General features: G+C 34.1%; 1 long non-coding RNA gene across 2 annotated transcripts; it reads right to left on the reverse strand.

Annotated features, from left to right (window-relative positions):
- Window positions 1-896: 896 nt before the first annotated feature.
- LOC143062629 (uncharacterized) lies at window positions 897-10,473 on the reverse strand. 2 transcript variants are annotated; one of them, XR_012974797.1, is made up of 3 exons: window positions 9,991-10,473; window positions 8,788-8,895; window positions 897-1,060 (listed from the first exon to the last, which is right to left on the reverse strand). It is a non-coding gene; the product is annotated as an uncharacterized LOC143062629 (long non-coding RNA). The 2 variants fall into 2 exon arrangements; XR_012974796.1 differs by having other exon boundaries at window positions 10,025-10,335.
- Window positions 10,474-12,134: the final 1,661 nt, after the last annotated feature.

Genomic DNA, 12,134 nt, shown 5'->3' on the forward strand with positions numbered 1-12,134 from the left:
TTATTTGAACTTCAGTGGATACATGTAGGCGTCTCATTGGCAATCATACCACATCTCCGTATTTTTACAGTATTGTATCAGTACTGTTACCTAATAACAGGACAAAACAAGACAGCAATTTGACAAAACTAAAGACATACATACTTGATTTTACTTCTCTAAAGATATAAACAAAATTTTCATAGTTCGTATCTGAACATGTACACAGCCATGGGAATTTTAAGGGACTATATTTCAGTGTGCATATATTTAGTAGCTAATCTGGCTACTTCCTGTTTATCAGACCGGTACCTTAGAAAAAAATTGTGACAATATATCCAATCTTTTCAAAAACCAGACTAACGTCACTAGGAGCAGCAGTTAGTTGTCATAGATACTCTAGATAGAAAGATAATCTGCCAGTTTTATAAAAGGGACTACACATAGTTTTTGAAAGGGTATAATCGGTTTGTGCCGAAATTACTTTCTTTAGTCCAGAAACTCATTTGTGCTAAATGGTAATCTCCACCCACATTTAGGACTGGCAGTTATTTGTAGTTTTTATCAACAGCTTGCACTTTTTCTAAATTATATTTGCTTCTTTTAAGACTGACCAAAACTGTTTTTTTACCATTGTGGTTTGATTAAGGTAGTGTATATTAAACAGCTGTTGGAAATATTTTGGACAACCCTCTTATTTACAATATCATTTGATCAACACCTAGTGGTCTTTGGTGGTATCTCGCATAACATTAATAAGGTCTTTTTTAAAAGGCAACTTGAAATTATTGGTCCCATATTTATGTGCTATAGCAAATGTATGGGCTGCTGATCTGCAATATTGCAATATATGATAGCAATATATTCTTATGTTTTCAATGACCCCTTATTTCTCACTCCACTTTATAAGATAGAAATAAATGTTATTCCATATTTTATTGGTTTTTTTAAAAGGTATCATAATTTAGACATAAAGACAAAACTAAGCACAGTGAAAAAAGTCTACTCTGTCCTGTAAAGTTTGAGATGTTTTTGTTGTTCAATCTTTATCACTTGTATGGAAACACTAAATCTTGATAACCTACAACAGAAATATTATCACTTTTATTTCAATTCAATTGTTGCAGTTATCATGCATGTAATAGAGAAAATGATAAATTAGACCAGATCTCCACATTAATAATATCAAAACTAGAGGCTTCAATGAGCCTGTGTCACTCACATGATACTTTTATTTACAATTGATGCATGATACAGAAATTGTCCATACCAACCGTCAGTGTTTACCATACAATACAGTACTTCTATACACTGTCTGTATACAGTATTTGTCGGATTTTGTCCATACCTATCGTCGATGTTTGACATAAAATACAATACTCCTATATACCGTATATCAACAGTATTTGTCTATACCTACCATCGGTGGTTAACATAAGATATAGTGCTCCTAAATACCGTCTATAAAAAGTATTTGTCTATACCTACTGTCGGTAGTTAACATACAATATAGTGCTCCTATATACCGTCTATCAACAGTATTTGTCTATACCTACCGTCGGTAGTTAACATACAATATAGTGCTCCTATATACCGTCTATCAACAGTATTTGTCTATACCTACCGTTGGTGGTTAACATACAATATAGTGCTCCTATATACCGTCTATCAACAGTATTTGTCTGTACCTACCGTCGGTGGTTAACATACAATATAGTGCTCCCATATACCGTTGATGTCTATCAACAGTATTTGTCTATACCTACTGTCGGTAGTTAACATACAATATAGTGCTCCTATATACCAGCTATCAACAGTATATGTCTATACCTACCGTCGCTGGTTAACATACAATATAGTGCTCCCATATACCGTCTATCAACAGTATTTGTCTATACCTACCGTCGGTGGTTAACATACAATATAGTGCTCCTATATACCGTCTAGTAACAGTATGTGTCTATACCTACTGTCGGTAGTTAACATACAATATAGTGCTCCTATATACCATCTATCAACAGTATTTGTCTATACCTACCGTCGGTAGTTTACATACAATATAGTGCTCCTTTATACCATCTATCAACAGTATTTGTCTATACCTACCGTCGGTTGTTAACATACAATATAGTGCTCCTATATACCGTCTATCAACAGTATTTATCTATACCTACCGTCGGTAGTTAACATACAATATAGTGCTCCTATATACCGTTTATCAACAGTATTTGTCTATACCTACCGTCGCTGGTTAACATACAATGTAGTGCTCTTTGATACCGTCTATCAACAGTTTCTGTCTATACCTACTGTCGGTAGTTGCTCCTATATACCGTCTATCACCAGTATGTGTTTATACCTACCGTCGGTGGTTAACATAAGATATAGTGCTCCTATAAACCGTCTATCAACAGTATTTTTCTATACCTACCGTCAGTGGTTAACATACAATATAGTGCTCCTATATACCGTCTATCACAAGTATTTGTCTATACCTACTGTCGGTAGTAAACATACAATATAGTGCTCCTATATACCATCTATCAACAGTATATGTCTATACCTACCGTCGGTGGTTAACATACAATATAGTGCACCCATAAACCGTCTATCAACAGTATTTGTCTATACCTACTGTCGGTAGTTAACATACAATATAGTGCTTCTATATACCGTCTATCAACAGTATTTGTCTATACCTACCGTAGGTGGTTAACATACAATATAGTGCTCCTATATACCGTCTATCAACAGTAATTGTCTATACCTACCGTCGGTGGTTAACATACAATATAGTGCTCTTTGATACCGTCTATCAACAGTATTTGTCTATACCTACCGTCGGTGGTTAACATACAATATAGTGCTCCTATATACCGTCTATCAACAGTATTTATCTATACCTACCGTCGGTAGTTAACATACAATATAGTGCTCCTATATACCGTCTATCAACAGTATTTGTCTATACCTACCGTCGGTGGTTAACATACAATATAGTGCTCCCATATACCGTCTATCAACAGTATTTGTCTATACCTACCGTCGGTGGTTAACATACAATATAGTGCTCCTATATACCGTCTAGTAACAGTATGTGTCTATACCTACCGTCGGTGGTTAACATACAATATAGTGCTCCTATATACCGTCTAGTAACAGTATGTGTCTATACCTACTGTCGGTAGTTAACATACAATATAGTGCTCCTATATACCATCTATCAACAGTATTTGTCTATACCTACCGTCGGTGGTTAACATACAATATAGTGCTCCTATATACCGTCTAGTAACAGTATTTGTCTATACCTACCGTCGGTCGTTAACATACAATATAGTGCTCCTATATACCGTCTATCAACAGTATTTATCTATACCTACCGTCGGTAGTTAACATACAATATAGTGCTCCTATATACCGTTTATCAACAGTATTTGTCTATACCTACCGTCGCTGGTTAACATACAATGTAGTGCTCTTTGATACCGTCTATCAACAGTTTCTGTCTATACCTACTGTCGGTAGTTGCTCCTATATACCGTCTATCACCAGTATGTGTCTATACCTACCGTCGGTGGTTAACATAAGATATAGTGCTCCTATATACCGTCTATCAACAGTATTTTTTTTATACCTACCGTCAGTGGTTAACATACAATATAGTGCTCCTATATACCGTCTATCACAAGTATTTGTCTATACCTACTGTCGGTAGTTAACATACAATATAGTGCTCCTATATAACGTCTATCAACAGTATTTGTCTATACCTACCGTCGGTGGTTAACATACAATATAGTGCTCCCATATACCGTCTATCAACAGTATTTGTCTATACCTACTGTCGGTAGTTAACATACAATATAGTGCTCCTATATACCATCTATCAATAGTATATGTCTATACCTACCGTCGGTGGTTAACATAAGATATAGTGCTCCTATATACCGTCTATCAACAGTATTTGTCTATACCTACCGTCGGTGGTTAACATACAAGATAGTGCTCCCATATACCGTCTATCAACAGTATTTGTCTATACCTACCGTCGGTGGTTAACATACAATATAGTGCTCCTATATACCGTTTATCAACAGTATTTGTCTATACCTACCGTCGGTGGTTAACATACAATATAGTGCTCCCATATACCGTCTATCAACAGTATTTGTCTATACCTACTGTCGGTAGTTAACATACAATATAGTGCTCCTATATACCATCTATCAATAGTATATGTCTATACCTACCGTCGGTGGTTAACATACAATATAATGCTCCCATATACTGCTATCAACAGTATTTGTCTATACCTACCGTCGGTAGTTAACATACAATATAGTGCTCCTATATACCGTCTATCAACAGTATTTGTCTATACCTACCGTCGCTGGTTAACATACAATATAGTGCTCTTTGATACCGTCTATCAACAGTATCTGTCTATACCTACTGTCGGTACTTAACATACAATATAGTGCTTCTATATACCGTCTATCAACAGTATTTGTCTATACCTACCGTCGGTGGTTAACATACAATATAGTGCTCCCATATACCGTCTATCAACAGTATTTGTCTATACCTACCGTCGGTGGTTAACATACAATATAGTGCTCCTATATACCGTCTATCAACAGTATTTGTCTATACCTACCGTCGGTGGTTAACATACAATATAGTGCTCCCATATACCGTCTATCAACAGTATTTGTCTATACCTACTGTCGGTAGTTAACATACAATATAGTGCTCCTATATACCATCTATCAATAGTATATGTCTATACCTACCGTCGGTGGTTAACATACAATATAATGCTCCCATATACTGCTATCAACAGTATTTGTCTATACCTACCGTCGGTAGTTAACATACAATATAGTGCTCCTATATACCGTCTATCAACAGTATTTGTCTATACCTACTGTCGGTAGTTAACATACAATATAGTGCTCCTATATACCGTCTATCAACAGTATTTGTCTATACCTACCGTCGGTGGTTAACATACAATATAGTGCTCTTTGATACCGTCTATCAACAGTATTTGTCTATACCTACCGTCGGTGGTTAACATACAATATAGTGCTCCTATATACCGTCTAGTAACAGTATGTGTCTATACCTACCGTCGGTGGTTAACATGCAATATAGTGCTCCTATATACCGTCTAGTAACAGTATGTGTCTATACCTACTGTCGGTAGTTAACATACAATATAGTGCTCCTATATACCATCTATCAACAGTATTTGTCTATACCTACCGTCGGTAGTTAACATACAATATAGTGCTCCTATATACCATCTATCAACAGTATTTGTCTATACCTACTGTCGGTGGTTAACATACAATATAGTGCTCCTATATACCATCTATCAACAGTATTTGTCTATACCTACCGTCGATAGTTAACATACAATATAGTGCTCCTATATACCATCTATCAACAGTATTTGTCTATACCTACCATCGGTGGTTAACATACAATATAGTGCTCCTATATACCGTCTATCAACAGTATCTGTCTATACCTACTGTCGGTAGTTAACATCCAATATAGTGCTCCTATATACCGTCTATCAACAGTATTTGTCTATACCTACTGTCGGTAGTTAACATACAATATAGTGCTCCTATATACCGTCTATCAACAGTATTTGTCTATACCTACCGTCGGTGGTTAACATACAATATAGTGCTCCTATTTACCGTCTATCAACAGTATTTGTTTATACCTACCGTCGGTGGTTAACATACAATATAGTGCTCCTATATACCGTCTATCACCAGTATTTGTCTATACCTACCGTCGGTGGTTAACATAACATATAGTAGTCCTATATACCGTCTATCAACAGTATTTGTCTATACCTACCGTCGGTGGTTAACATACAATATAGTGCTCCCATATACCGTCTATCAACAGTATTTGTCTATACCTACTGTCGGTAGTTAACATACAATATAGTGCTCCTATATACCATCTATCAATAGTATATGTCTATACCTACCGTCGGTGGTTAACATACAATATAATGCTCCCATATACTGCTATCAACAGTATTTGTCTATACCTACCGTCGGTAGTTAACATACAATATAGTGCTCCTATATACCGTCTATCAACAGTATTTGTCTATACCTACTGTCGGTAGTTAACATACAATATAGTGCTCCTATATACCGTCTATCAACAGTATTTGTCTATACCTACCGTCGGTGGTTAACATACAATATAGTGCTCCCATATACCGTCTATCAACAGTATTTGTCTATACCTACTGTCGGTAGTTAACATACAATATAGTGCTCCTATATACCATCTATCAATAGTATATGTCTATACCTACCGTCGGTGGTTAATATACAATATAGTGTTCCTATATACCGTCTAGTAACAGTATGTGTCTATACCTACTGTCGGTAGTTAACATACAATATAGTGCTCCTATATACCATCTATCAACAGTATTTGTCTATACCTACCGTCGGTAGTTAACATACAATATAGTGCTCCTACATACCATCTATCAACAGTATTTGTCTATACCTACTGTCGGTGGTTAACATACAATATAGTGCTCCTATATACCATCTATCAACAGTATTTGTCTATACCTACCGTCGATAGTTAACATACAATATAGTGCTCCTATATACCATCTATCAACAGTATTTGTCTATACCTACCGTCGGTGGTTAACATACAATATAGTGCTCCTATATACCGTCTATCAACAGTATTTGTCTATACCTACCGTCGGTGGTTAACATACAATATAGTGCTCCTATATACCGTCTATCAACAGTATTTGTCTATACCTACCGTCGGTGGTTAACATACAATATAGTGCTCCTTTATACCATCTATCAACAGTATTTGTCTATACCTACCGTCGGTTGTTAACATACAATATAGTGCTCCTATATACCGTCTATCAACAGTATTTATCTATACCTACCGTCGGTAGTTAACATACAATATAGTGCTCCTATATACCGTTTATCAACAGTATTTGTCTATACCTACCGTCGCTGGTTAACATACAATGTAGTGCTCTTTGATACCGTCTATCAACAGTTTCTGTCTATACGTACTGTCGGTAGTTGCTCCTATATACCGTCTATCACCAGTATGTGTTTATACCTACCGTCGGTGGTTAACATAAGATATAGTGCTCCTATAAACCGTCTATCAACAGTATTTTTCTATACCTACCGTCAGTGGTTAACATACAATATAGTGCTCCTATATACCGTCTATCACAAGTATTTGTCTATACCTACTGTCGGTAGTTAACATACAATATAGTGCTCCTATATACCATCTATCAACAGTATATGTCTATACCTACCGTCGGTGGTTAACATACAATATAGTGCTCCTATATACCGTCTATCAACAGTATTTGTTTATACCTACCGTCGGTGGTTAACATACAATATAGTGCTCCTATATACCGTCTATCACCAGTATTTGTCTATACCTACCGTCGGTGGTTAACATAACATATAGTGGTCCTATATACCGTCTATCAACAGTATTAGGCTATACCTACTGTCAGTGGTTTACATAGAATATAGTGCTCCTATATACTGTCTATCACCAGTATTTGTCTATACCTACCGTCGGTGGTTAACATGGAATATAGTGCTCCTATATACCGTCTATCAACAGTATTTGTTTATACCTACTGTCGGAGGTTAACATAGAATATAGTGCTCCTATATACCAAGAGGGATAACGGATCTGCATCTAGAATTTATCATGCTGCCCTTTTTTTGGATTTTTAAAATTCTTGTTATCCCTCAATTTTTACATTCATCCCAAATAATACAACAGTAGTCAATTAGGGGCAGAACACCCATTGTATTATGTTTTCTTGCAGTTATATAAAAAAAAATGTATTTAAGAAAGATGGTATATTCTGGATGATATATTAGCACAACCTTGGTCAATTTGATTTCTCCAGTTACTTAGTGGGTTGTCAATTTTGAAACTAATATTTTTTCACATGAAGAATTTTGTAATACTTTAATTTATGATCAAGTTTGGTTGAAAAGTCTGAATAGTTTCTGCTTTGTTCCAGTAATCAAACATTTTGTTTCATTTGCATCTATGAACATGTTATTCATTTTACACCACTCTTCAACCCTGTATAAATCTTCTTGAACATCATCATTTATATTTTCTAGATGTTTCCCCCTGATTTATGAATAGTGGTGTCATCAGCATATACAACGATATAGGTCTGTTTCACAATTTTTAATGCATAAGGGAAGGTCATTTATAAATAGCACAAACAATAGAGGACAAGGTATAGAACATTGGGGAACACCAAATTTTACATGTTGTTGTTCAGAGTTAACATTACAAATGTATACCTTTTGTTATTCAGGTACGACTTAAAAAAACTAACAGTAGTCTCACTAAATCCATACATGTCAAAGAAAGTCATATTCTACCAAATCAAAAGCTTTTTTTTAAATCTTAATAAAATTGCTAGGTTTAAATTACCATCTTTCATTTCTTGCAACCATGTGTCAATGATATTAAATAAATGTCAAGCTCAATTCAGTATATATTCCAAGTTATGGACAAATGATAATGCTATTAAAAATACCAAATCATAACCAGTGCTTTTCTCTTTTTCTATTTACAGTATATGACTAGGTAATAATGATTACTTTTTTCAACTATTTTCATACTTTTTTGTTTCCTCTGCTTTTGTATCAAGGCATAATTGTTTATGGCAAACTAAGCATCTGCATAATCAAACTATTCCTAACTATACTCTACCTCAAATTCTGGAAACTGCAGAATTTTTGTCATAGCAGTCTTATGGTAGCTGAACTATTTCTATTTTTTGTAAATCTGGATTAATAAGTCTTTTGTCACATTCTGGGGCTATAGAAAAAAAACATTACAGAATTATCAAAATTATGTGTGTATAATGTTTGTGTACAGTCATTCAACTAAAAAAGGACAAAAATTATTTTTTTGTGTATAAATAAATAATTGTGATTTTAATGTCTTAATATTATGAAAAAAACTTCAAAAGATTAAATTTAAATTATAATCTAAACATGAAAGAGCACATATAAATCAACCTTTTACTCAGATTTATATCTAAAACCAGTTATAACTAGCTACATGTATAATATCTCTGACTTCACAAATATCATCATCTAATTTTACAAATCAGTATTTATTTGGTGGCACTTCCTGCACACTAAGTATGTTATGCCTTAGGTTTAATTTTGATGCAATCACATTTCAGAAGGTACATGTCTTGAACTGTTTTAATGAATAAATTACAGTTTTAAACTCAGTTTAGGCTGACCTGAGGTCAATAGTCTTAAACAATGTCATCAAACTATCAGTTTTACTGTAATATATTGATATTGTGACATTTATGGGAAAGAGCATATGAGTTAGTCATAATGGTCAATACAATGGAAAGTTTATAGCTGAGACTACTATAACACTATGTGTTATACTAGTAGTCTCAGTTTATAACTATGTTAATGTTAATTATATACATGACATAATAATTAAATCATTTAAAAAACTATTCCAAAGATTTCTCTCAAATCATTTTTACATTTTTTTAGAGAAGAGTCTGTCTGAAATATATTCAGGGGTAGTCCAAATAATTATGACTTCTTAAAAAACTATATTATGGGGAAAAAGGGGGGGGGGGGTCTATTATGTTTTTTTCATACAGGAGGAAGACGTCAAAGCAAAAAAAAAAACCAACAAAACAAAATAAAATAATAGCCTGTCAAGACGTCCTTATATCATAATAATTTGGTCTAATTTTGGGATAATACATTTAACTTCCTTTGATGTCGGGGAGGGGATAAGTTTTGACGATTAATTATTCTTGAAACTAACAATAATTATTTCTTATTGTTACTTTGTTAAGCGAGCGCGATGTGTGGTTCTCGAGTTATTTAAAAAAAAAAGGGGGGGTTGTTGTTACTATTATATCAAATTTACCCAGTTTGGAGACAAGAAATATTTAAAATCTAACCATAAACTCCAATGTTCCTGCTTTTTTTAGAAGAACAAACACGATGGCATTCTCGTCTCTGTTATAATCAATAGTTAACTCATTTCTTCTTCCAGGTTATTTCTTAATCAATTATGATTATCAGCTGTCTATCTATTTACCATGTTTATGTTAAACTGGTCCGTAATTCCATCGTAGTGTATCGATAAGTGAACACAACAGGGATCCAGTTTATTAAACGTCTGTAAACCGAGGTATATAATATACAAGGTTCCTGAGTCAGTAACCGTAACTATCACCGTGCTTTGTGCGCATGCGCAATAAACACCAACAACAAGGATAAAACAAGGTACACAGTTCCGTAATTTCGTATATTTTTCTTATCTTCATACTAAAGAGCTCCAAAAGTAGGCGTGCTTAGGTGCACTGGGCGGGTCTAAAAACCGACTCTCGGTGGTTAACGTCTCTCGATGGTTAACTTTAAGTGCCTACCTTAAAATTTTGAACGCCAGATTCGCTTTTCTTCTAAAATGGGAGAGATGATACCAGAGAAACTCATGTCAACTCACATTCAAACTCATATGTCGAAAATAAACAGACAACGCACGAACTTAACTGTATATTTATATATTCAAACGCCATACGATGTGACAGCCGTTATATGACTACTGAGAAATGGGAAGTTGACGATTGGGAAGTGGAAATAATTACGTTTATTATATTCAAGTGTGAAGTTGTTTATCTGGTTTATTGTCTCGGATAAGATTACGACATGAAGAATTCCTTCTAATTTTGGTAGTATCTATAATTTAAAGTTTAATTGGATACATGAGATTCAAGCACTCATTTAAATTTGTGTGAGACATCATCCATATATTTGCTTTTAGATGCACTCTGTTTCATATGATCTCAAAACAAGTTAGCCAGTTTGGATGCACAATTTGGATATTGAGTGTTGAAATATCAATACACCTGACACGAACAAATAATGTCGATAGATAAGAGTAGAATTTTGTGGAATCTGATTTACAAAGTAAGATTGTTCATGAAATAAACAAAGACATATGGACATATCGATTAGAGTTTATCAACACTTTCTGGTTTATTCTTCTATTTCGTGGGGATCAATTTTATCAGTGAAGGAAGTCGTAGTGCCTACAGAGATCCAACGACCTTCAGCTGAATTTGAACTCATAGCATGAGTGGTGTTTTGAATATAAGAAATCCATTTTTGAAGGGAAAATGAGTGTATTGTAAAGAATGGGAACATAGAAAGTTTTGGTATTTATATAAAAAAAATCAGATTTAGTTTGAAGATTTTACGGTAGATCTTTAGAAGAGTAGGTCCAATAAGACCACATTTTGACCCTAAAATATAGCAGTTTTACAAAATTGTTAAAATATGAACTTTTAGCTATTTATTGGAAAGTAGAATACTTATGTTACATAAATATGGGCTACATGTTTTTGACAATACAATGCACATGTATCTGGTACTAGCATATTTTGAAATCTTCACAATTTTAGTATTTGAGTTAAATTTTAGACGGTTTCCGTCTTAAATGAAAGTGGCCGCATTTGAGTTCATTCATTATAATTAAATGTAAGTTGTATTTGATGATAATACATCATAAATATAAAGGTTGTGGCCACTTTCATTTTTGACAAAAACTATCTGAAAAGTGATATATTATGGCATATTGTTAGATTTTTCATATTTAAGATTGAATTTGATCGTCTTTAATGATTAAATCTTTCACAGGAACTAATTGAATCGACTTAAGTATACACTTTTAAGTGTTCAAAAAGTGTCCAAAGTCTTTAGTCAGATAAACCTGAAGTTTGATGTTAAATTCAGCCCTTGCAGGACCTATTCCTTTCTAGAATCTACATCTGATTGACACCGCTGGCTAAATATATACTGCAAAGCACCTCAGCGAAACATATTTTTAAAATTAATCTTTACTATAGAAAAAAGTTCCAGTATGTCTTCTGATGATCCCTCTATCTAATAAAGATGTTTATAAAGTTAAGGTATCCAGTATGTCATCTGATGATCCCTCTATCTAATAAAGATGTTTATAAAGTTAAGGTATCCAGTATGTCTTCTGATGATCCTTCTATCTAATAA

This window comes from Mytilus galloprovincialis, chromosome 2 (assembly GCF_965363235.1).
Source record: "Mytilus galloprovincialis chromosome 2, xbMytGall1.hap1.1, whole genome shotgun sequence".
Classification (NCBI taxonomy): domain Eukaryota; kingdom Metazoa; phylum Mollusca; class Bivalvia; order Mytilida; family Mytilidae; genus Mytilus; species Mytilus galloprovincialis.